Raw genomic sequence first — 24,812 nt, 5'->3', positions numbered from 1 at the left:
ACATCGGAAACAGTGGACCTAGGGATGTTTAGGAGTGTGGAAATCTCGCCTACAGACGTATGACACAAATGACACCCAATCACCTGACCACGTTCGAAGTCCGTGAGTTCCGTGGAGTGCCCCATTCTGCTCGCTCACGGTATCTGATGACTACTGAGGTCGCTGATATGGGAGTACCTGGCAGTAGGTGGCGGCACAATGCACCTAACATGAAAAACGTATGTTTTTGGGGGTGTCCGGATACTTTTGATCACATAGTACATTAGCGACACTAGTGTCTAGTAATCATTATTATACTTCAGTAGCTGTCGGGGCTTTTATAATCGAATTTTTCAAAATAATTTAAGCTGCCTAAGTAAAAATCTTGTACATATTTCTCTCGAGGATGAACGCTAACAGAAAAACAAAGGAGATATAATCTCGGCTTACCATTCTTCTTCCTTTTCATATCTGCCGTATTTCATTTCCAGCGTTAATGTCCGTGAAGTGTAAAGGAATAAAGCGAACGTCAGTGAAGAACATTTACTGAGACAACGGCATGTTCTTCGCCTTGCATTGCCAGTCCACTAGTTTCTCTAACATGAGCAAAATTAACGTCCGCCATCCTTGAGATCAGTTTTCGTTACTAACTCTGATTTTCTACAGTGCTCAGATTCTACGTTATAGATGTTCGCGACTTTCATTACCCGTAACGGACATTTGTATCTCACTACATTCAGTTGCTTGTTGCTATTGGCATACCCTAAGCCATCACTTCCGTTGTAACGAGAAATGTCATCACTTACAGTAGCGATGAATCTCTTCAAATCAACAAAGTTTGATAAGCCAGAAAACTAAAACCTCTGAATATGGTCCATTGTACTTTTGTCTCTCTTGAGTCCTCCTCTCATATTATCCATTTCTTCTTCAACCGGTTAAACATCGATGGTTCTTTGCGACTACATCTTACAACTCTCTAAACATTAACTTGTCCCTTCTTGATCTCTCATTTTTATTAATCGCACTTTATTTTAATTATGTTTCCGATGACTTTCTCTGTACTTAAGACTCACATGTCTCAGAGTTGAAAATATCTTATTCCAAGTTATACCATCAGAGGCATTCTCTAAGTTCACAAGGAACGCTCTGTCGTACCTTTTTCATTTTTTTAATCAAACTGAATATGTACGTTATCTTTATAATTTCCCTTTATTTCATACTGCGTATTTTTTCATTTATTTTATACTGTTGTTACTCTGCTTATCAGTTTGGAACAGACCTTGCTTGATTGGTCGATAATATCATATACAGCAATTCTATAAAATTATAACACTATTCAGGAAATTCCCTATACTTTTCTCAATTAGGTCTGAGACTATAGGCAGTTGGTATGTATTAGGCCATATCATTTAGAGGTCCGTTAAATTATGACGACAGTACTGGATCACTGGTTTCTTCTTCCGCATCACCATTGGGAGACATGTTATCCACCATTCAGGCCTTGGATGTCCTCCTGGCAACTATTTCCTCGTTCCTGTGCATTGGACAGTGGGCCCTATACAATAATACATTTACACTTTGGTTCTGCAATGTTACTTTTAATCAGCCTATAAGCCACGTAGACATTACCTACGATCGTAAATTTATTTAGTTGCCTCGCTGGCACATTCACTTTTAAGACGCTGTTAGCCCCCTTTTCTTCTTCCTAAGTAAGTTATATTCTTGAGTTCCCAAATCATTATTAGCTTCCTTATATTTCTCCACGGGAGTAAGCTGATTTCCTATCCTGTAAGTTGGTGTTATGCCTGTAGTCAGATGTGCTTATAGCGCCCTGCATTGCTTCCTGACCTCTGTCACGTCTTCTACTGAACTACTTAGTCCAATGATAGGTCTCTTATTCGTTTCATTTTCGATATCCCACTTTATGATATCATCGTCTCTTGTTTGTACTATCACTTAAGCAATTCTTTGTTTCCACGTTATTGAAAAGTAATTTGTGAAGTATCAACCATGATGAGTGGATATCTTAAGACAATCTCGACCCATAAACTCAGTCCAACGGAAGATAAGGTTATCTGCACTTCATATAACACGATTATTTATTATATATAGAACGAATGGATGAACACACAGTCTTTTAAATAAATTTCAGTCTCACCAGCAGTGTATAGAGTTACAATCTGGCACACGTTGTTTACATATTTGACGTCATGTGGTCCAGGCCAGTGTCATACATATGACAGGTAGGCTTCCTGATCACTGATGTCAACAGCCTTATCAATGATATCTTCGTCATCATCATCAAACGACAAGCCACATACCCTCACCACACACCTCATCATTCTTCCTCTCTCCAGCCAACCAAAGTCCTAGATGGTAGAACCAAATCAGTTGTGCTAGTGGAAAATTAAAAATTAAAAATCCAAGATAGCAGATTTGGCACAGCTGTGCTTTGTAACACCACCCCGTCTCCTGTATTAAGAGCCAATTACTTTAAAGACAATTAAAATAAAAGAACCACTCACAATGCAGCCATGTTAATGCTCTAAAGTATTCCAACACTCTGAATATTCTTTTATCTGCCATATTCAAAAGAATTATCCAAAACTGCATAAAGAATGTAAATTGCAGTATATCTGACCATGGTCAGAAGGCCATGGTAAAAATAAACAGATGCTCGAAATTTTTTCCCCATATTCAAAAATATTTATCCATGAAATTATTTAAAAGGTTTAACTTGCTCTACTTTGCTCATGCATAAAAGTATCCGAAAACATTGACTTTTTTCCACCATGTTCAAAAGTATTTATCCAAGAAATTACATAAAGGGTGTAGCTTGCAGTAGTTTTTCTTGCACTCAGAGGTATTGAAACGCTCTGAATTACTTGTACCATGTTCAAAGGTATTTGTCGAAAAACGTACGTAAAGCAGCACCTGTGTACATCAGGTTTATCGTGTCGCTAGCTATACTAAGAACAGCGTTTTCATTTACAGCTAACCTAAACAAGACAACGCAGACTGTCAGTGTGGACTTGTTCGACACTTGCAGTCATACGAAAACAATAAAAACATTTTACAAAATATTCGGAATGAAAGTTAGTTCTCAGTTCTCTTTGAGCAGGTGAAGCGGGTGAGTGCAGGTGAGATAGTTGTTCAACAATGTCTTCAACGCAAATAAAGCACATCAACGTACCAGGAGAAACTGCCTAAACATAATACTATTAAAACGTATTTTAGGCTTTTATTGACCATGTGATTACGGAGGTGGAGGTTCCTGTTAAACCACATGGAGAAACGACAGAAAGAATTGAGATGCATCTGAGAAAACCACTCTAGGTCAGAAAAAAGTGTTAACAAGCACAAATATTCTAGGGTGAAATTTAGGCATATTTCTGAGTGAATATGAGATACCATGCAATCACTGGAAATTTGGAAGACAAAAACCTGCCACTGCAATAGAAGCCATTGATCAGTGCGATTAAGAATCTTCACATTGATAGTAACGTTTCTTATCAATGTAGCCACACTCCCGTTTACAATACGATTGCTGAACAATGTTTATCGACTCTAAAGCGGCTCAAAACTTAGATTGGAAGTAAAATGCAAGATGAAAGACTTGTCAGTGTTACTCTAATGATGTTAATCGTTATCTGGCAATGAAACTAGATTCTGAATGAATTATTAATTAAGATAGCAATAACATACAAAAGGCCAAATATAACACTTTAAATTAAAATCATTATTGTTATTCATTAAATCACAGTAACTTAAATGGAAGACTTGTTGGTCTTGCTCTAATGAATGTTTATCATGTTCCGGCAGTGCAACTAGATTCCGAAGAAATTGTTAGTAAGCTACCAGCAGGATGTAAAAGACCAAATATGATAATTTAAATTAAAACCGTTATTGAAAATCGATGGGAGATTACCAAGGTTACCAAGACTCGATGTTAGGACCTTTGCCTTTCTCGGGCAAGTGTTCTCCCAGTTGAGCTACCAAAGCACGACTGCCGACTGGCCTCACAGCTGATCTTCCGCCAGTACCTCGTCTCGTAGCTTCCAGAAACTCTCCGACCAAACTTCCATGACTAGCACTCTTGGAAGAAAGGATATCGCTTAGTCAATGCAGACTGTCAGCGTGGACTGTTATTCTGGGAAATCATTGTTTCTGTGTATTACATTACATTAAATTATGGCCCAAAGTTACAGCTAATTGCCAAAGAATCCCAAACTTAAATGTAAACAAATAATGTAAGAATAATATAACTATATTGTGTTATATAATATAAATAACTATATAAATAAATAACATACTTATATTTTCAACTTTTTTCGTTTGTCATAAACAAATACCTTAACACCTACATTACAAATGTTTTATTTAAAGCTGCTTCTATAAACTGGCGTTCGCCTGCAACTTTACTTGCCTGTGATACGGATTCTAACGTGTTTATGGAATTTTTAATTTCAGGTGCATTTTATTGGGGTTAAAAGAAACGCCTTTCTATCGGGTGAACGAAATTACCGGGAAGTCTAGTTTAGCTTTCCAGAGACCAGAGTTGAACACCCACACGCAAAAGGTACGTAACTGATGCGGACGAAAGCAACTACAAGATACTCGCCGAGTTTCGTGTTATTGTACATACTCTTTCAAAGCCCCCGTGGCAACAGAATCTACGTTATTCAAATCTAATTTTTATATTTTCATCTCATAAAATACTTTCTCTATGTCAACATCTCTATCAACTGAATACACTATGCACGTTGACAGTTCTGTTGGAACGCGCCTAAGGACCAATATCATTGTTCAAAACAAAGCAAAGCTTGTGAAAATCTGAAACTAGTTGTTACTAGTGTAGTCGGTAGTTACGCCTTAACGTCATCCTATGTCAGGGCAATTTTCTGCTTAGGTACTGTACAGTTGCGAAAATAGATTTTAGTGTCACTGCTGATTTTTATTTTATAGTCGTTAGGCCATGGTCTAGCTTCAGATTGATGGAAACATTCTGAGAACAGAACTGTTAGTACGTTGCTCGCAACGGTTGGCTTATGATGTTAACTCACCACCACGTACGATCATCTAGTCGCATCTTCAGAAAAGTTAGGATTACAGAGCAACACGTCGGCTCAGCTGAGTGATCTTAGACACGGGCCTTATCATCATCATGACCCGACTGCTGCTCGGCTTAAAGAGTTTCAGGTTGAATTTCAAGTAAGTGCATATTTTATCCTCCGAGGATATGACACGAAACATGTGTTACCGCATTATCTAATACCCATCCAACCGAAATTACGAAGCATGAATTGTATAGTAAGTCTTTCCTGTATCTGCAACATTTTCTCTCTTATTACTTTGTCAACTATCGACAATAATTGATGGGGCAATTATTTTACTCGCACCGTGTTCGGCACCATGGCGGCTAATTCTATTTCGATGTAATTTAGTGTCGTATCCAGCTCTTTCGTAAGTGATATACTTTGATGGCCACCTATGTATTTCAACTTCCACAAACAAGAGCTCTTCTAGCCTAAATATAAATCCACTTCCTCTTCCAATATCTCATACTTCATAACCTCTCACTCATGTTTCTTCGCTGTGTCTATTCTTCAATCCAGGGTGTTAAAAAATGTCACGCATTCCTAGAGGAGGTATTAGTGGTCAAAACTACAATGCTGGCCATTAAAATTGCTACACAAGAAGAAATGTAGATGATAAACGGGTATTCATTGGGCAAATATTTTATACTAGAACTGACATGTGATTACATTTTCACGCAATTGGCAGGCCGTTGTGGCCGAGCGGTTCTAGGCGCTACAGTCTGGAACCGCGCGATCGCTACGGTCGCAGGTTCGAGTCCTGCCGCGGGAATGGATGTGTGTGATGTCCTTAGGTTAGTTAGGTTTAATTAATTCTAAGCTCTAAGGGACTGATGACCTCAGAAGTTAAGTCCCATAGTGATCAGAGCCATTAGAACCATTTCAAGCAATTTGGATGCATAGATCCTCAGCAATCAGTAACCAGAACAACTACCGCCGGCCGTAATAAAGGCCTCGATATGCCTGGGCATTGAGTCACACAGAGCTTGGATGGCGTGTACAGGTACAGCTGCCCATGCAGCTTCAACACGATACCACAGTTTATCAAGAGTACTGACTGGCGTATTGTGACGAGCCGGTTGCTCGGCCACCATTGACCAGACGTTTCAGTTGGTGAGAAATATGGAGAATGTGCTGGCCAGGGCAGCAGTCGAACATTTTCTGTATCCAGAAAGGCCCGTACAGGACCTGCAACACACGGTCGTGCATTATCCTGCTGAAATGTAGGGTTTCACAGGGAACGAATGAAGGGTAGAGCCACGGGTCGTAACACATCTGAAATTTAACGTCCACTGTTCAAAGTGCCGTCAATGCGAACAAGAGGTGACCGAGACGAGTAACCAATGGCACCCCATACCATCACGCCGGGTGATACGCGAGTTTGGCGATGACGAATACACGCTTCCAAAGTGCGTTCACGCGATGTCACCAAACACGGATGCGACCATCATGATGCTGTATACAGAACCTGGATTCATCCGAAAAAATGACGTTTTGCCATTCGTGCTCCCAGGTTCGTCGTGGAATACACCATCGCAGACGCTCCTCCAGCGTCGAGGATAACCGCAGCCATGGTCTACGAGCTGATAGTCCATGCTGCTGCAAACGTCGTCGAACTGTTCGTGCAGATGGTTGTTGTCTTGCAAACGTCCCCATCTGTTGACTTGTGGATTGAGACGTGGCTGCACTATCCGTTACTGCCATGCGGATACGATGCCTGTCATCTCGACTTCTAGTGATACGAGGCCGTTCGCATCCAGTACGACGTTCCGTATTACCCTCCTGAACACACCGATTCGATATTCTGCTAACAGTCATTGGATCTCGATCGATGCGAGCGGCAATGTCGCGATACGATAATCCGCAATCTCATAGGCTACAATCCGAGCTTTACCATAGTCGGAATCGTGATGGTACGCGTTTCTCCTCCTTACACGAGGCATCACAACAACGTTTCACCAGGCAACGCCGGTCAACTGCTGTTTGTGTATGAGAAATCGGTTGGAAACTTTCCTCATGTCAGCACGTTGTAGGTGTCGCTACCGGTGCCAACCATGTGTGAATGCTCTGAAAAGCTAAACCTTTTCATATCACAGCATCTTCTACATGTCGGGTAAATTTCGCGTCTGTAGCACATCATCTTCGTGGTGTAGATGTCAATTTCCTGTAATGGTTTGTTAGGAAGCCACCATCTATTACGATGTAAGCCAATCGGTCCTCTCATTCCCACCGTAGACAGTGATGCATGTGGTTACTACAAACTTTGACACATCCTTCATCTCTTCTTTGTAGTGCATCATGCACTTTCTCAAATACTCCTGGCTCCATACGGACTGCGTCGCGCCTACTGGTCAGACGCTCATGTAACATCTGAACATCGTACAGCAGCCCAAGTACTGACCCATGATACGAATGACACCGTATACTGAGGTTGTCATCCTTGCAGAGAGACAATGACTGTAGTTTATACACCATTTCCTACAGTTCTTGCGAAAGTACCTCTCTCCAGCGTTACATGGGCAGTGGAACGATCGAGAAGTACCTGTAGCATGGCCTTCCCATTTACCGAATTTGAATCCCTTTCATTTCCGGCTAAACGTGATTCACCGCGAAGGAGGGCTGAATGATGTGTCACGATGCACTGTAAATACATGCAGCACTACCTACACACACTACTGCACCGTAACAGAGAGATAGGAATGAGAAGACACATTGACCCGTATCTCAACAGGTATCGGCTCCTTGACGTATGATTATAGCAACATTTCTTCTAGTTCTGAGCAATACTGTCTTTCTCAAGAGTACTGAGGCTTCTTGTTAAAAAAAAAAAAAAAAAGAAAAAAAAGACCTGCATACAACTGCCTTTCCTAGTTTCTCATAACATTCTTTGCTACCCTTGTGACAGCAGTGCCTAAAAATCACATCTCTAATGACGGTCGACGGCATTTTGTGAAAACTTTGTTGCAAATTGAAGATTTCATTTCCTTCCATTTTTTGTTTGTTTGAAGATCTTACTGTTAAAATGATTTATAATATTCTATACCTCGCTTAATTTTCTAATACGTTGGTACAGAAAATTCTCTTTGTTCTTGCCATTGACCTTTTATTTTAAAGATGGCAAATCACCTTAATTTCCAGATACTATTTTTTTAGAAAATACGGATAATGAGATATTAACAAATAACTTCTTCTTTTGTCGTCGAAAAACAAAATACTTAAGTGATTGTGATTTTCGACTTCTTAATTTACCTTTTAGGAAGAACTTTTTATATACTGAAACATCCTGGTAGGTTAAATCTGTGTGCCGGACCGAGACTCGAACTCGGGACCTTTGCCTTTCGCGGGCAAGTGCTCTACCAAGTGGTAGAGGTCCTGAGTTCGAGTCTCGGTCCGGCACACAGTTTTAATCTGCCAGGAAGTTTCATATCAGCGCACACTCCACTGCAGAGTGAAAATCTCATTCTGGTAACGTCCCCCACGACTGTGGCTAAGCCATGTCCCCGCATTATCCTTTTTTTTCAGGAGTGCTAGTTCTGCAAGGTTCGCAGGAGAGCTTCTGTAAAGTTTGGAAGGTAGGAGACGAGGCACTTGCAGAAGTAAAGCTGTGAGGACGGGGCGTGAGTTGTGCTTGGGTAGCTCAGATGGTAGAGCAGTTGCCCGCGAAAGGCGAAGGTCCCGAGTTCGAATCTCGGTTCGGCACACAGTTTTAATCTGCCAAGAAGTTTCATATCAGCGCTCACTCCGCTGCAGAGTGAAAATCTCATTCGGGATACGTTTTATGTATTGTTACGAGTCATTCCTATCTGTATTACTGTCTGTTCGAAGTGGAGATCTTTAAGTTCGCAGGAAGCCAGAATAGCGATGAAAGTTTACGTAATCATAATATTCATTGCACGTATCATCAGCGTTTAGCGTCGGACTTGTTGAAGAGAGAGAGAGCCGTCTGCAAATTACACTTCTGCAATAGCTACTCTGTCCATTGCGAAGTCGCGCTCCCGCCTCTTACTAAAGAGCTTCAGTAATTGCCAGTATTTCCCTGCCTTCTAAACACCAGCAACTTTCATCTTATGTTTATGGCTGTAGTAAAAGCTTAGAAATTAGAGGTGCATTACAGTTCTGTTGCGTTTCGAAATAAGCCCTTCCTTTAACTCGAACGTCTCGAAGTTCATCTCCAGTAATTTTGGTGTTGTTGTAGGAACCTAGTAAGTAAACCTTCCCTATGAAAATTCCAGCGTGAAGTGTTGCGTTTGCAATTTTTTTATGCTTTTCGTGTGAACATAATATTGCCTTTATAAACATTTTTGGGTTAACTTTCACTCGTCCTTAATTGCTATTCAAATGTGTGAGCTATTTGCTGCTGTCGTATTGCTACAGTCAACTGACACGTTATAGAATAAAAAAGAGCTTCTTTTGTCGAAAATACTCCGACAGGAGAAAATCAAAACACCAAAAAAAAAAAAAAAACGATTAATGTCGATTAGTGAAATTTCTGGGATACAATTGTCTGGGTAGCATATTTAAAATAGCAAGACCATAGGTTAATGTAAGCGCGAGATAAGACATTACAAATGTGAAATGCTGGTACATTGGTAACCAAAGTAAGAGCCAGACTGTTGAATGCAAGCAAGGAAACGTGCATGCATTGCAGGTGCCGGATGTCAGTTTGTGGAATGGAGTTCCACGCCAGTCGCTCATTGTAAGTCAATGAAGAGGCGGTTAACGCTGTTTGTGGATGACGCTGGAGTTTCCCTCCTTTGAAGTCCCTCATGTGCTCAATTGGAGAAATATTTGGCTATCGAGCAGACCCAAGCAACGTGTTGGCACTCTTCAGAGAATGTTGGCTTACAAAGCGGTATGTAGGCGAGCGTTATCCTATTGGAAGACACCCTCTGGAATACCGTTCTTGAATGTCAGCACAACAGGTAGAATCATCAGATTGACGTAGAAATTTGCACTCACGGTGCTTGGGAAAACGACAAGAGTGCCCATGCTGTCATACGAAATCGCACCCCAGATCATTACTGCACGTGTAGGTCCAGTATCAGGTGTAGCTACAGCGCCTCTAGCACGCACACAGGTTGGTTGCAAGCCCTCAGATGTCCTCCTTCTGACCAACACACACCAACACTGGCACCGAAGCAGAACCGTCATTTATGAGAAAACACAACAGTCTTGCATTCTGATTTACGAGGGTCACTCCAAAAAAACTGCAAACTATTATTTTTTAAATCCATCTTTTATTCTACATTTCTGATAGTTTTACAGTGTGTAAATACATCCTTTAGGAACAATATTTTCATTTCTCCACATCATTTCCATACCTCTCAACTGCCTTACGCCATCTTGGAACCAGCGCCTGTATACCCGCACGGTAAAATTCTGGACCAACCTGTTGGAGCCACTGTTTGGCAGCGTGCACAAGGGAGTCATCGTCTTCAAACCTTGTTCTAACAAGAGAGTCTTCCAGTTTCCCAAAGAGATGATAGTCACAAGGAGCCAGGTCAGGACTGTAAGGCGGGTGTTTCAGTATTGTCCATCCGAGTTTTGTGATCGCTTCCATGGTTTTTTGACTGACATGTGGCTGTGCATTCTCGTGCAACAGCAAAACATCCTTCTTTTGCCAATGTGGTCGAACACAACTCAATCGATCTTGTAGTTTCTTCAGTGTCGTCACATATGCATCAGAATATATGGTAGTTCCACTTGGCATGATGTCCACAAGCAAGAGTCCTTCGGAAGCGAAAAACACCATAGCCATAACTTTTCCAGCAGAAGGTGTGGTTTTGAAATTTTTTTTCTTGGTTGAATTTGCATGTGCCACTCCATTGATTGCCTCTTGGTCTCTGGTGAAAAATGATGGAGCCATGTATCAGCACCTGTCACAGTTCTTCCAAGAAATTCCTCTCCACCATTCTCGTACTGTTTCAAAAGTTCGGTGCATACCGTTTTTCTTGCTTCTTTGTGAGCCACTGTCAACATTCTGGGAACCCACCTGGCGCAAACCTCTTTAACACCAACACTTTCAGTATTCTGGAAACACTTCCTTCCCCTATCCCAACGTAGCGTGACATATCGTTCACTGTGTTGCGTCTGTCAGCAGTCACCAATTCGTTAACTCTCTGCACATCGTCTGGTGGCTGTGCAGTACGGGGCCTGCTGCTGCGAGGACAATTCTCAATATTACCGTGCACGCTTTCATCACGTGACTTGCTTGCCCACCGACAAACTGTACTGCGATCGACAGCAGCATCTCCGTTCACTTTTTTCAACCTCTTGTCGATGTTTACCACTGTCTCGTTTTCACAGCACAGGAATTCTACGACAGAACGTTGCTTCTGACGAACGTCAAGTGTAGCAGCCATCTTGAACACATGCTGTGACGGCGCCACTCACGGGAACAGGTTGAACTAAGTTTAAAAACAAGCGGGAAGGATGTATATACACACTGTAAAACTTTCACACATGCAGAAAGAAAACTGTATTTTTACAAAAATAGTGTGCATTTCTTTTCGTGTGACCCTCGTACAATGAGCTCTCGCTTGACAGCAATGAAGTTGCAAACGTCGGTTGTTTTGGGTTAGCGGAATTGGCGTCTGTCTCGGAGCTGTCGTCGAAGTGACGCGTTTGTAGCAGTTCTTTGTGTCACTGTGGTGCGAATTGCTCAAATTGCTAATGCAGATGTAGCACGATTAGCCAGAGCCATACGCCAAACTCGATCGTCTTCCCTCTCGGTGGTGTGATGTGACCGCCCGGAGTTCGGTCCATTTGGGACAGTACGTTCTTCTGAACACAGCTGCCTTCAGTCATATAGGCTGGCTACAATCCCGCCAAAACTTTCTGCAATATGGCAGAAGGAACGTCCGGCTTCTCGTAGCCCTGTTACACGATCTCATTCAAACTAAGTAACGTGCTGATAACTGCGCCTTTATCGTCTTGAAGGCATTCTTGACTAACATCAAGTAACCACTTCCAGTCTTAAATCTGTTACAGAATGTGCACTACTGGCCATTAAGATTTCTGCACCACGAAGACGACGTGCTACAGATGCGAAATTTAACCGACAAGAAGAAGATGCTCTGATACGCAAATGATTAACTTTTCAGAGATTCACATAAGGTTGGCGCCGGTGGCGACACCTACAACGTGCTGACATGAGGGAAAAAAAATGGTTCAAATGGCTCTGAGCACTATGCGACTGAACTTCTGAGGTCATCAGTCGCCTAAGACTTAGAACTAATTAAACCTAACTAACCTAAGGACATCACACACATCCATGCCCGAGGCAGGATTCGAACCTGCAACCGTAGCGGTCGCTCGGTTCCTGACTGTAGCGCCTAGAACCACACGGGCACTCCGGTCGGCTGACATGAAGAAAGTTTCCAACCGATTTCTCATTCACAAACAGCAGTTGACCGGCGTTGCCTGGTGAAACGTTGTTGTGATGCCTCGTGTAAGGAGGAGAAATGCGTACCATCACGTTTCCGTCTTTGATAAAGGTCGGATTGTAGCCAATCGCGATTGCGGTTTATCGTATTGCGGCATTGCTGCTCGCGTTGGTCGAGATCCAATGACTGTTAGCAATCGGTGGGTTCAGGAGGGTAATACGGAACGCCGTGCAGTCGAGATGACAGGCATCTTATCCGCATGGCTGTAACGGATCGTGCAGCCACGTCTCGAGCCCTGAGTCAACAGATGGGGACATTTGCAAGACAACAACCATTTTCACGAACAGTTCGACGACGTTTGCAGCAGCATGGACTATCAGCTCGGAGACCACGGCTGCGGTTACCCTTGACGCGGCATCACAGACAGGAGCGCCTGCGATGGTGTGCTCAAGGACGAACCCGGGTGCACGAATGGCAAAACGTCATTTTGTCGGATGAATCCAGGTTCTCTTTACAGCATCATGATGGTCACATCCGTTTTTAGCGACATCGCGGTGAACGCACATTGGAAGCGTGTATTCGTCATTGCCATACTGGCGTATCACCCGGCGTGATGGTATGGGGTGCCATTGGTTACACGCATTGACGTCACTTTGAACAGTGGACGTTACATTTTAGATGTGTTACGACCCGTGAGTGTACCCATCATTCGAATCCTGCAAAACGTTACATTTCAGCAGGATAATGCACGTCCGCATGTTGCAGGTCCTGTACGGGCCTTTCTGGATACAGAAAATATTCGACTGCTACCCTGGCCAGCACATTCTCCAGATCTCTCATCAACTGAAGACGTCTGGTCAATGGTGGCCGAGCAACTTGTTCGTCTCAATACGCCAGTCACTACTCTTGATGAACTGCGGTATCGTGTCGAAGCTGCATGGGCAGCTGTACCTGTATATGGCATCCAAGGTCTGTTCGACTTAATGGCCAGGCGTATCAAGGCCGTTATTACAGCCAGAAGTGGTTGTTCTGGGTACTGATTTCTCAGGATCTATGCCCCCAAATTGCGTGAAAATGTAATTACATGTCAGTTGTAGTATAATATATTTGTCTAATGAATACCCGTTTATCATCTGCATTTCTTCTTGGTGCAGCAATTTTTATGCCCAATAGTGTATTTAAGGAAAACCTTATTTGCATCCTCAAAGTGTGGCGAGTAGTGCCACTGTTACGTGTCTGGCGCGAAATTTTAATAGACATAATTTTTCAGATGTAGAAGCGCCCCTACCAATGTCCTCTTATCGCACAACTCCATGGTGCTGCGATTTTTTCCGTCAGTGTATTGCATTATTTCTCATTTACAAAAAGCAAAGGAAAAAAAGCTGAAATATGGACTTGAAGCAATGAAAACAACGGCCAGACGTGACCTTCACCAGAGCCTGTCTCGTCTGTAAACAGAGCTATGTTTACCTGTCATCGTTCGAGAACACATCACAAAATCTTCGAAATCCATACCTCCAGTTTACGCTATAAGTTATGAGGCTCTACAGGAAGTCGGTCGCGCTAGTATTGCTTCGTACTGAGAAAATTCGGGCGTCCCGCGACGGTTGCTACGGCTACAGTAGCCTTGACACCCAGCGTGGCCTATGGGTCTGCCAGTGCTACGCAACGCAACGCAACGCCGAGGACACCACAGCCGCCCACGCCCATCGGCCGCCACCGCCAACCGGTTTGGCGCTCTCGCAGCGGCAGCCACAGTCGCTGGAGGAGCGCTTTCACTCTCGCCGCGCACAACCCAGCGTGCCGTATCCGCGTCCTGCCGCACAGCTGCTAGTACACCACAGGCCGCGAGGGCAGCCAGCCGCACGCAAGCTCTGCACACGTAAGTGCTCTCTACTCGTCTTTACTGTGTACCGCTGTTTCATCCTCACACAGTGGATATTTCGCTGTCATCAGCGTAGTACTCTGAGATGATGATGCTGTGGTGTACGGGAAGGTGTCGTCGTTGAGTGACTGTAGGAGGATACAAGATGACTTGGACAGGATTTGTGACTGGTGTAAAGAATGGCAGCTAACTCTAAATATAGATAAATGTAACTTAATGCAGATGAATAGGAAAAAGAATCCCGTAATGTTTGAATACTCCATTAGTAGTGTAGCGCTTGACACAGTCGCGTCGATTAAATAATTGGGCGTAACATTGCAGAGCGATATGAAGTGGGACAAGCATGTAATGACGGTTGTGGGGAAGGCGGATAGTCGTCTTCGGTTCATTCGCAGAATTTTGGGAAGATGTGGTTCATCTGAAAAAGGAGAGCACTTATAAAAAACTAATGCGACCTATTCTTGAGTACTGTTCGAGCGTTTGGGATCCCTATCAGGTCGGATTGAGGGAGGATATAGAAGCAATTCAGAGGCAGGCTGCTAGATTTGTTACTGGTAGGTTTGATCATCACGCGAGTGTCACGGAAATGCTTCAGGAACTCGGGTGGGACTCTCTGGAGGAAAGGAGGCGTTCTTTTCGTGAATCACTACTGAGGAAATTTAGAGAACCAGCATTTGAGGCTGACTGCAGTACAATTTTACTGGCGCCAACTTATATTTCGCGGAAAGACCACAAAGATAAGAGAGATTAGGGCTCGTACAGAGGCATACTGGCAGTCATTTTTCCCTCGTTCTGTTTGGGAGTGGAACATGGAGAAAAGACGCTAGTTGTGGTACAGGGTACCCTCCACCACGCATCGTATGCTGGACTGCGGAGTATATATGTAGAGTAGATGTAGATATAGATAGAATCCAGTACTCTGGAACCAGTCCTCAGGTAAATATCCTTTTGTTTGTCAACGTATGCCTGCTCTCGTCTTCGCACACAGATAGCTTTGGCTTGGGTAGAGACATTTGTGTTACATCTTGCGAGAAAAGGTATTTTACTATATAATTTTATAAGGTGTCAGTTAAGAAATTTTTTGTGCTTGAAACTCCCTGGCAAATGAAAACCGTGCTCCTGTCCTAGACTCAAGACATTTGCCTTTCGTAGGCCAGTGCTCAGCCGACTGAGCTACTCCAGCACGACTCACGACCCGTCCTCAGAACCTTACTTCCGCCAGTTCCTCATGTATTATCTTCCAAACTTCACAGTCCTGCTTTAAATAAGGCAGTCTCGGTTGAAAAATCTTTCCTATTTCCAGGAAATGACGCGTTTCGCACTTTTGGGGCATCATAAGATTAGAGTAAAAATTAATGTAGGATACTAACATTCGTCCATTAATGCCCACAAGGGGGGTAGGACGTCAAACGGGCCCGACTTCTAAAAGGAGAGGCACCACAGGACATTTTAATTTGCGCTGTCTATACTTTTACAAATAAATTCATAAAACTTTGTCAGCATGACCAGAAAGGATCAGGATTCACACTCATAGCAATGGAAGTTCAAGAACACGAAAAAATAATATCTTTTAAATGTGAAATTTCATAATTTTTTTCACTTACTGTTGGCTGCATTTGTTGCTGTATGTACACTTTTCTTCATAAGAGATTCTTCGATGAATTTTGCACAGCTTACAAACCATACTTACAGGTGTATGGAACTCTAGAATTTATTTAATCTATGGAAAAATGAGTGGGCTGTTACGTTTTAAACTTTGTGTTCAGAAAAAACTCGAATTTTATAGTTAATTATCTCAATTTTTACTACAGTTTTTAACAGATTTGGGAAATTCTAGAGTTTCATACATCTGTAAGTATGGGTTGTATGCTGTGCAAAATTCATCGAAGAATCCCTCTTACTCATGAATAAAAGTGTACCTAAAGCAACAAATGCAGTCAATACCAAGTGAAAAAAATTATGAAATTTCACATGAAAAAAATATTGTTTTGTTATGTTTTTGAACTTCCTCTGCTATGAGTGTGAATCCAGAATCCCTCCTGGTGGTCATGCTAACAAAGTTTTATGAATTTATTTGTAAAAGTATAGACAGTGTAAATTAAAACGTCCTGTGGTGCCTCTCCTGCTCCAAGCCGGCCCGTTTCACGTCCTACCCCCCCCCCCCCCCCCTTAAGATAAAATTCCACAAGGAACCATCGTCCTATATTCATGGGATGTTGGTGTGGCCGGCTTGCAGGACTGATGTATCCTGTTCTTGAGCACATCATCTACTATTTGTCAGCTGTACGCAACACTTCATGCTGTTATGCCGGAGCGCTGTTGGTTCCGTGCTACGTTCCGTAATGCTTTTATTCATCCCATGACAATAAGATGATAGTTCCTTTTAAACAGATGCCATGTGTGGGTATTAATGGACGAATATTGGTTCTCCAAATTAATTTTTATGCTAATCTGACGGTGCCCCAAGAGAGCGAACGAGTCATTTCCAGTAAACGAGAAATATTTTGCAGGCGAAATTGTCTTATTTCAAGACATTGATAAGGGTTGGTGTACTACGCGCCCAGTATTGAATGCAACCCATTTCACACTTATACTGTCACGCTTGTGAGACTAGCAGTCCCAGAAGAAAGGTGATACTTACTTAATTATGTTCCTAATGTTAAATTTTCTGTCAGATGCTAAACTTTGGGTTTCCTGCTTTGAATGGTGCGCAAACCACGTCATCAATCTGATAGCTTACATAACGCTAAATGTTGGTGACAAAATTGGACTCCAAGAATGCGTAGAGAAATCTAACTGCTATAATTCTAAGAAAATCATGCACAGCCTCAAACTTATTGTTATCAGAATACCTATAAACTTTCATGAAAAACTGATTGCTTTGAAACTAAAGCTGCTCCCTGTGAAGTTTAATTAAAGAAAGAATGTGTGTTCTACACTATTTGGCTCACATTAGTAGTACTGGATAACGCTGTACAAACTGCTCTCATAGCTACAGGGCGACTCGATAACACAGCTACTGCATCTAAGTACTTAGATATGCAAATATGCAATGCGTTCTCTAAAAACATTGCTTTAGTTCTTGGTTCATAATTTTACATAATAGTTTGAAATAAACTGGCTTTCGTTCTTGGATCATAAGTTTATATAATAGTTTTAAATAAACTGAAAATTAACTAACTGGATGTGGACAATGACTCTGGGTTAAATAAACTGAATAGCAGTCTCATACCATTTGACTTAATAGCGCTTAATGAAACATGAGCAATAGTTAAGCATTCTGTGAAATCACTTAACTATAATGCCAGAATTACAAAAATTAAACTTCACATGTACAATCTTTACTTAAACAAAATTCCAAAATCTAATTCTTAAATCATTTTCTGTTACAAAGAGAGATAAATCACTACAAAACAAATTAAAATAAAAAAGATTCGAGATCTGAATGTCTGGCGAAGTAGAAGTAATGCATTATCAAACCACTGCCGCAAATCAAACAAACTTAATCATTACCTGTGATCCATTCTTCACAAAGTGTACAATCGTACCAATGTAAAACTCAGTTTCCTTTTCTCTCCTCAGTAAATATTTCATTGAATATTATCATAATTCACAACAATCTACATTGTTTGCTACTTACTGTTACTAAACCAAAAACTCTACTGTTCACACCTAATACCAAAGCTCAAATGTCTGTCTCCTCTCCTCGTGATCAACAGAGAAATCTGGCGCGCATCTTCGCAAAGATCACCTCTAACTCACCTCTGTGCAGCGCAGCTTCTCTGCCGAAGCTCCTCGTTTAACTGCAGCCTGGGAATGTTTCCAGAATTAATTTTTCACTTTGCAGTGGAGTGTGCACTTCTGTGAAATCTGGATGGTAGGAGACGAGGTATTGGAGGAAGAAAAGCGTCGGGTAAATGTTTGGTAACTGCAATTGACGTTTTCTTACCCGCGGACAGATCTCACACACGGAACCCCAGTTTTTTATAACATGAAGGTAACACGTTTCCGGCCCCGTTCTAGCGAAGAGGATCGCTACAGAGGTCTTTGCTTTATTGTCTCGGGGTGTCGCTTGCGCTATGAATTTTGCTTGCTGGGAGTACATATTTCTTGTTTTTCGCTACATCCATGGTTCTTTTTTCTTGTACATTTTCCTTCCCTGCCAGCAGTTTGCTGGAAAGTACGTAGCCTTCGATGTTGGGGTTATATTTACACTATAAAATATTTATACTATAAAAATTATTTTCTTTTTAGTGTATGTTACAAAATATGTGGCTATACGCAGCCAAGTGATTAAGCTGTCGGACTTAGCTCGCATTTCCTTTCCTCTTTTGTCATTTCAGTCAAGTTGCCAAAAACAAAGGAAAGAAAAGCGTAACGTTCCTTCCCCATTTCCCAACTAAAATAAGTTGGTGGAGCACTTGCCCGAGCAAGGCAAAGGTCGCGAATGCAGCTGTCGGTCCGGCACACAGTTTTAAATTGCCAGAGAGCTTTACACCAGAGCACACTCCTCTGCAGAGTGAAAATTTATTCTTTTTGTTACTTGCTGCCGCTGCTACTCGTTGTTCCCACTAATCACTCAAGTTATTGGCAGTACCGGTCAATGTTATGTAATCACAACATAGGATTTGAACTGATTTATTGATTACTACGCTTGCAATCAATGCGGGGCATTTCACACTGCTATCCAAGCCACATGTTGGCATAGAGCAGTTGCCAATGACGTATTATGTGTCTTCCATTTTGTCTTGTGTTGTTCATTATGATGTGCCTTAGCATTTATATTTCTGATGGCTACTACATAGAGGACTGTAAGGGAGGCATAAATCTGTCTCGCGAGCTTGGAATACTCAACCGATGGATGGATCTTCGTGGGGTTCCACAGAGGCCCTGTGGAGAAATCTGAGACTGGACACTGAGCAGTGGTGCAGGCGCTTGTAAACACAATGTGTACGTTACCGTCTTTCTTCGCTTAGGTGATCAGAAACTGATGATGGTGTTCCAGCTGTTACATCGTCTCTAGCCGACTATCTCAGGGTCGAGTATCACTTCCCACAATTGCTTTCCAACTTTATCTTAAGACATCGATATAGACTGAATTATCTAGCAACGATTTGTCTTCTTACATCCGCCACACGATGTAGTTTTATCACTCTGCACTAATAGACTGGAACAAGCCAGTTAAACCAGCTCCAAGAAGGCGTTATTAAGAACATGAAGAGGAATACGATGTAACTTGTAAGAAGAAGAGAGGTGCCTGTATCTGTATATTATCTGTTGAGTCCACCGCCCCACTTGTGCTGGAAGTTACATACTGTGACAGATCTCATCCTCCCCACCATCCCACACACACACACACACACACACACACACACACACACACACACACACACACACACACTTTTTTCTCTGCGGCATCCGCGATTGGTACGCTATATGGATCCTCGTAGTTCATTGTATGAGCCTGAATTCCTCAAATTTTTTCCTTGTGGTCACTGCACGGCACGTGTGTTACAGCACCTGTTTCGTCAGATTTACAGGATCAGCTTGTCCCCAAGTAGTGTATTAACGACTGCTGATACACTATATTACTATATTCCGCTTTCATTATATAAATTTAATTTTGTTAGTTTAAAATATAGTAGTAGACTTTAAACCAACTATCTTTAAAAAGCCGGCCGATGTGGCCGAGCGGTTCTAGGCGCTTCAGTCTGGAACCGCGCGACCGCTACGGTCGCAGGTTCGAATCATGCCTCGAGCATGGATGTGTGTGATGTCCTTAGGTTAGTTAGGTTTAAGTAGTTCTAAGTTCTAGGGGACTGATGACCTCAGATGTTAAGTCCCATAGTGCTCAGAGCCATTTGAACCATTTATCTTTAAAAAGTAGGATCTTCGTTCTTCGTGGTATTAACTGTGCTTATTTAATATATGTGCGTGGCTATGTGCACAAGGTGCATCTTGATTTTAAATGTTATATTTATCACAAGCCTTTACCTTATGTGCCACATTTTATCTGCAAGACAACTTGGCGTGAGGTCCAGCTCAAAATGAACGCATTTTATCACATAAATATTTGAAGACCGAAAGATAACAGCAAAGTATGTCGAAACCGGTTGTTTGTAAATAAAGAAACACGTTTGAGATTTTGGCTTTAGAAGGTTTTTAATGAGTAAAACAGATCGCCCACTCTAACTTCTCACGATTAGAAAATTCATTTTACAGTACGCCATAAGGAATACTCGTGCTTAACCAAGTTGAGGAGGTACTGTTAGGACACATCTGCCTGTCGGAAAATATTTAGTATGTGTTGTGTGGTAAACTGTTGTTTCGCACACAACACATTCTAAATATTTTCCGTAAGTCCAAAAAATTTTGAGACTGGATAAACAAACACTAGAGAAATATTAAGACATTTTAACGCTTCAGATGTTCTACATGGTCGTCCACTCTCCCTCCCCCACCCCTCACACACATTTAAGAACAACACACAACAATGTGATACTGTCAGAAAAGTCGTTCTTTGGGATGCTTTTTAAATCGTTCGTTACATTGACCTGAATGTCGGTTAGTCGTCAACACGTTGACCCTTCACGTGAGTTTCTGTACTTTAATTGATAATACCAAGTGCCGTAGCCCGTGACGATTTATTTTCCAGAAAAGAATATTTTTCGCCTTTAAATCAAGTGGCAAAATGTTAAAATGTGTGTTAAGGGACCATACTGCTGAGTTCATCGGTTCCTAGACTTACACAGTACTTGAACTAACTTACGCTGAGAATAACACACACACCCATGCCCGAAGGAGGACTCGAACCTCCGGCGGGACGAGCCGCGCAGTCCGTGACATGGCGCCTTAAACCGCACGGCCACTCCGCGCGGAAAATCAAGTGGCAGCTGGCTGTTTTCGTTGGGAGACAAACTTCGCACACACTCTTCTCTTCTTCAAAACTCTCTAGAGAATGTTTTGAATACTTGAAATGCTGCTACGTTCCGACTTGTAACACAACAACGTTGACGCACTATGGTCGCACGTCCACAATTTAACACTGTCTGCTCACAATTGGCTAGCCAAGAGCAAACCTGTTGTTTATTTTTGTTAATTCAATGGTCATCGTAGTTACGGCGCTGACATCGCTTATACGCCAACAATAAAACCAGGTATGAATATTTTGGACAACGATGTACGTAATTACTATTGTTTTCCTGGCCAATGGTACTCATCTATACAACGCCAATTGCTATCGTTTCTCCTGGTTTGGTCATTACCCCGTATATTCGTAGGATATAGTAGCAGTAACACATTTCTCGACTTGTTTTAAGGTGTATTCTTAGTTTCTGGGGACTAATTCGTGGAGAACAGTAACCTTACGTTAAACCAAAGAAGAGCAAAGCATCTCGTCACAGATTCGTTCAATATACACGGGAGTATCATGGAGATGCTCATCCAACTCTAGTGGCAGACGATTACGAGAAAAATTTTCTGTATCACGAGATTTACATTTAAAATTCTGAGAACGAACATTTTAAGAGGAGGTGCTTAGGCAATGTTGTTCCTGCGCATGTCGATATTCATTTATCATTTATTAGTTTATTGTGTGCTTCAGTGTCGTGCAAGACACATTTTAAAGTTAGTGATTATTTACCCGCAAATATTTATATCTTAATTTTCTTTAGTTTATGGTGAAATGGCCAGTATACTGAAAGGTCTCTGTTGGATTCCTTTCATGTTAATTTCTTAAATCTGTTGTCATTTACGGCATAAATTCCTCTTCTAAATTTACGGTGGCGTTTCTGAGTATCTGGGAGGAGACTGAGTAGTGGAACCTGTTACTGTTACACATAAACAAGAACGATCTGTCTCACTACTACACTTTAAAACACAGTTTATATGTAATTCATGTCACACAGTCTCATACGGAACCTACATCCGCTTTCTTTTATATACTGTATATGATAAGATACTGTCATCCCCCTTCCCTTCTGTGTGAGAGGATGAATGAGCAAATGTATTTCTAGTTGCATGCAGACAAACCTGTCTGCTAGAGAACAGTAGGACAAACGTCGGAACAGGTAGCTACGCTTTCTACAAGCAAAGAGATTTCTATTCTTAGTATGGTCCTGTCTGTCCCTTGTCATGTTGGTATAGGGAGCTGCCTCTCTGGTCACTTCCGTTTGTATTTGTGAAGCACGCTCGGTAGGAGCCCAGCAGGGCAGTCTGTCCGTGGCGAGCGTCTGAAGTGGTAAGATCTACGGCTAAGCGCGTCTCTGCTAAGTCTGTAGGACAATGGATTTGTAGGACAAGTTCAGCCTAACTGAAAATTTAATCACCTTTATTTCAGGTTTAGCTCTAAAATATCTAATGTTATCTTAAATTGCAACCCAGTGTATTTCGAGTGTGAAGTTCAGAATATCGTCCAGTAGTTGCTTTGTGACTACTTTGTGAGTAAAGTGGAACCACGTGTTGATCAGTAACTCTAACTAAGATCATCAATCTTAAAGCGAATGTGCGTGAGATTATAACGTCTCGTCTTGACAATATTTTTCAATATAGCAACTTTTCTTTATGTTCAACCCACGTGGGGTGTACTTTGTGAGACCACTACCACGTGCTTATATAATTGTGTGACCCATCAGGTTAATAATAAGACGATAGTAACCAGTTCGAGGTTTTTCTTTGGTAAATTGCGTTTCGATGTAATTTATTTTAATTATCAAAATTATTGTGGAGTTACACTCTTTGTGCAAAGCATGTTGACCACGTGAAGCATGTGGTGTAAGCATCAAAGCAGCCCTCAGCTATTCTTTTCGGGAAGATTTCACAAAGAGTTAGAATGAATTTAGTATACCAGTGTGTGGTAATTTCATGACGAACGTAACTTCTTTGGGTGAAAATTGAATCGGTTGGTTGTGGTTAATTTCGTCTTGCATATGTTTCGACGTTCTTTGTGTGTTATTTTATGAATGCAGTGTTGTATGCAGTCTCCCAATCTTGGCTCCATATTTGATGTGTTCTGTAAGATTACAAACTCACATTTTCACAATCCTAAATAAGGCACCAGTTTAGTTATGAATCAAGTTTAATATGCTGAAATTTCAATGATCAATGTTAAAATAAATTTCCAAATATAAACTGATTTATTTCTTTTTTTTTAAATTCTCTTATATATATATATATATATATATATATATATATATATATATTAATTATATATATATATTAATTATATATATATATATATATATATATATATTAATTATAATCTTTTAATAGTCATACGACAACCGGTGATATATATATATATATATATATATATATATATATATATATATATATATATATATATATATATATATATCACCGGTTGTCGTATGACTATTAAAAGATTATAATTAATGTTAGTCTGGTTGGGAATTTGGTAAGCCAGACTGAATACCTGGTGAAGCAGTAATGCAATGTTAACTTCCCCAGACAGCTCACAGGTTTTAACCCGCTTTTATTGAATATCAGCACCGCTTACATAACAAATTAAGCAACAACATTACAATGTGCGACTTTTAACACAACCGTCATAAGCTACTGTCGCACGTCGACTACTTTACACAGATTTTTGAGTTTCTCAAGGGTAGTAACGGAACATTCGCTATCACAAACATTTGCGATATTTATCCAAGTTTGTTAGACATTAATAAGCACCAAAGGTGGTTTCCTGAGTTCGGATCTGGTAAATTTCATCTTTGCGACTTGGGTCTACCAGGAAGAACAACAACTTTGGACAATGATACGTTGAGAGCGGAACTGGAAGCAAATCAATGTCATACAATCGAGGGACTCTCAAGCACTCGTAACCAACCTTGGTCGACCATCCAGGAACATTTGTACCAGACTGATAAAAACAAAGCTAACTCATCCACTACATGCAACTGAATGCTTCTACGGCAAAATACAGAAGCTGTTTTGATCGCGCCATCATCGGAGATGAAAAATGGGTCCTCTATGGTAATCCAAAACGAAAAAGGTAGTGACTGTCTCCTGATGAGTCGCCACGAAGTACAGGCAGGTTCACACCACAGGAAAGACGTTGTTCTGTGGTAGGTGGAGTATTCACGGGGTCGTTCAGTTTGCAGTGCTGAAATTCGGACAATTTGTGAATGCAGGCCTTTACTGTGAATAACTGGACGGTGTAAATCGATTTGTAATTGAAAAGCGCCCAGCGATTGTAAACAGAAAACGCGAGACCGCACTGCGCCAGATGAATCTTGGAGAACCACCATACACGACCGATACTGCGCCATCGGATTTCGACTTATTCCGATAGCTACAACGTTTTATAAGAGGCATAAAACTGAGAAAAAAAGGATGTCCAAAACACCATCCCCATATATTTTTCTCAAAAACCATTCACTTTTCTATCGATCCGAATCGGAAATGTGCGCACTATATGACAAAGGGTTGTAGATAACGAGGGTG

At 41.5% G+C, this 24,812-nt stretch overlaps 1 protein-coding gene across 1 annotated transcript in view; it reads left to right on the top strand.

The window, feature by feature from the left end:
- Positions 1 to 14,190: 14,190 nt before the first annotated feature.
- Positions 14,191 to 24,812, top strand: part of LOC126480747 (alpha-tocopherol transfer protein-like) — a 125,873-nt gene continuing 115,251 nt past the window's right edge. The window contains exon 1 of the mRNA XM_050104026.1: positions 14,191 to 14,342. The gene's annotated coding sequence lies outside the window, so the exon portion shown is untranslated. The remainder of the gene's footprint in view (positions 14,343 to 24,812) is intronic.

This window comes from Schistocerca serialis, chromosome 5, assembly GCF_023864345.2.
Source record: "Schistocerca serialis cubense isolate TAMUIC-IGC-003099 chromosome 5, iqSchSeri2.2, whole genome shotgun sequence".
NCBI classification, from domain to species: Eukaryota; Metazoa; Arthropoda; class Insecta; order Orthoptera; family Acrididae; genus Schistocerca; species Schistocerca serialis.
The sequence above is the reverse complement of the archived record's forward strand: the minus strand, read 5'-3'. Positions and strand labels throughout refer to the sequence as shown.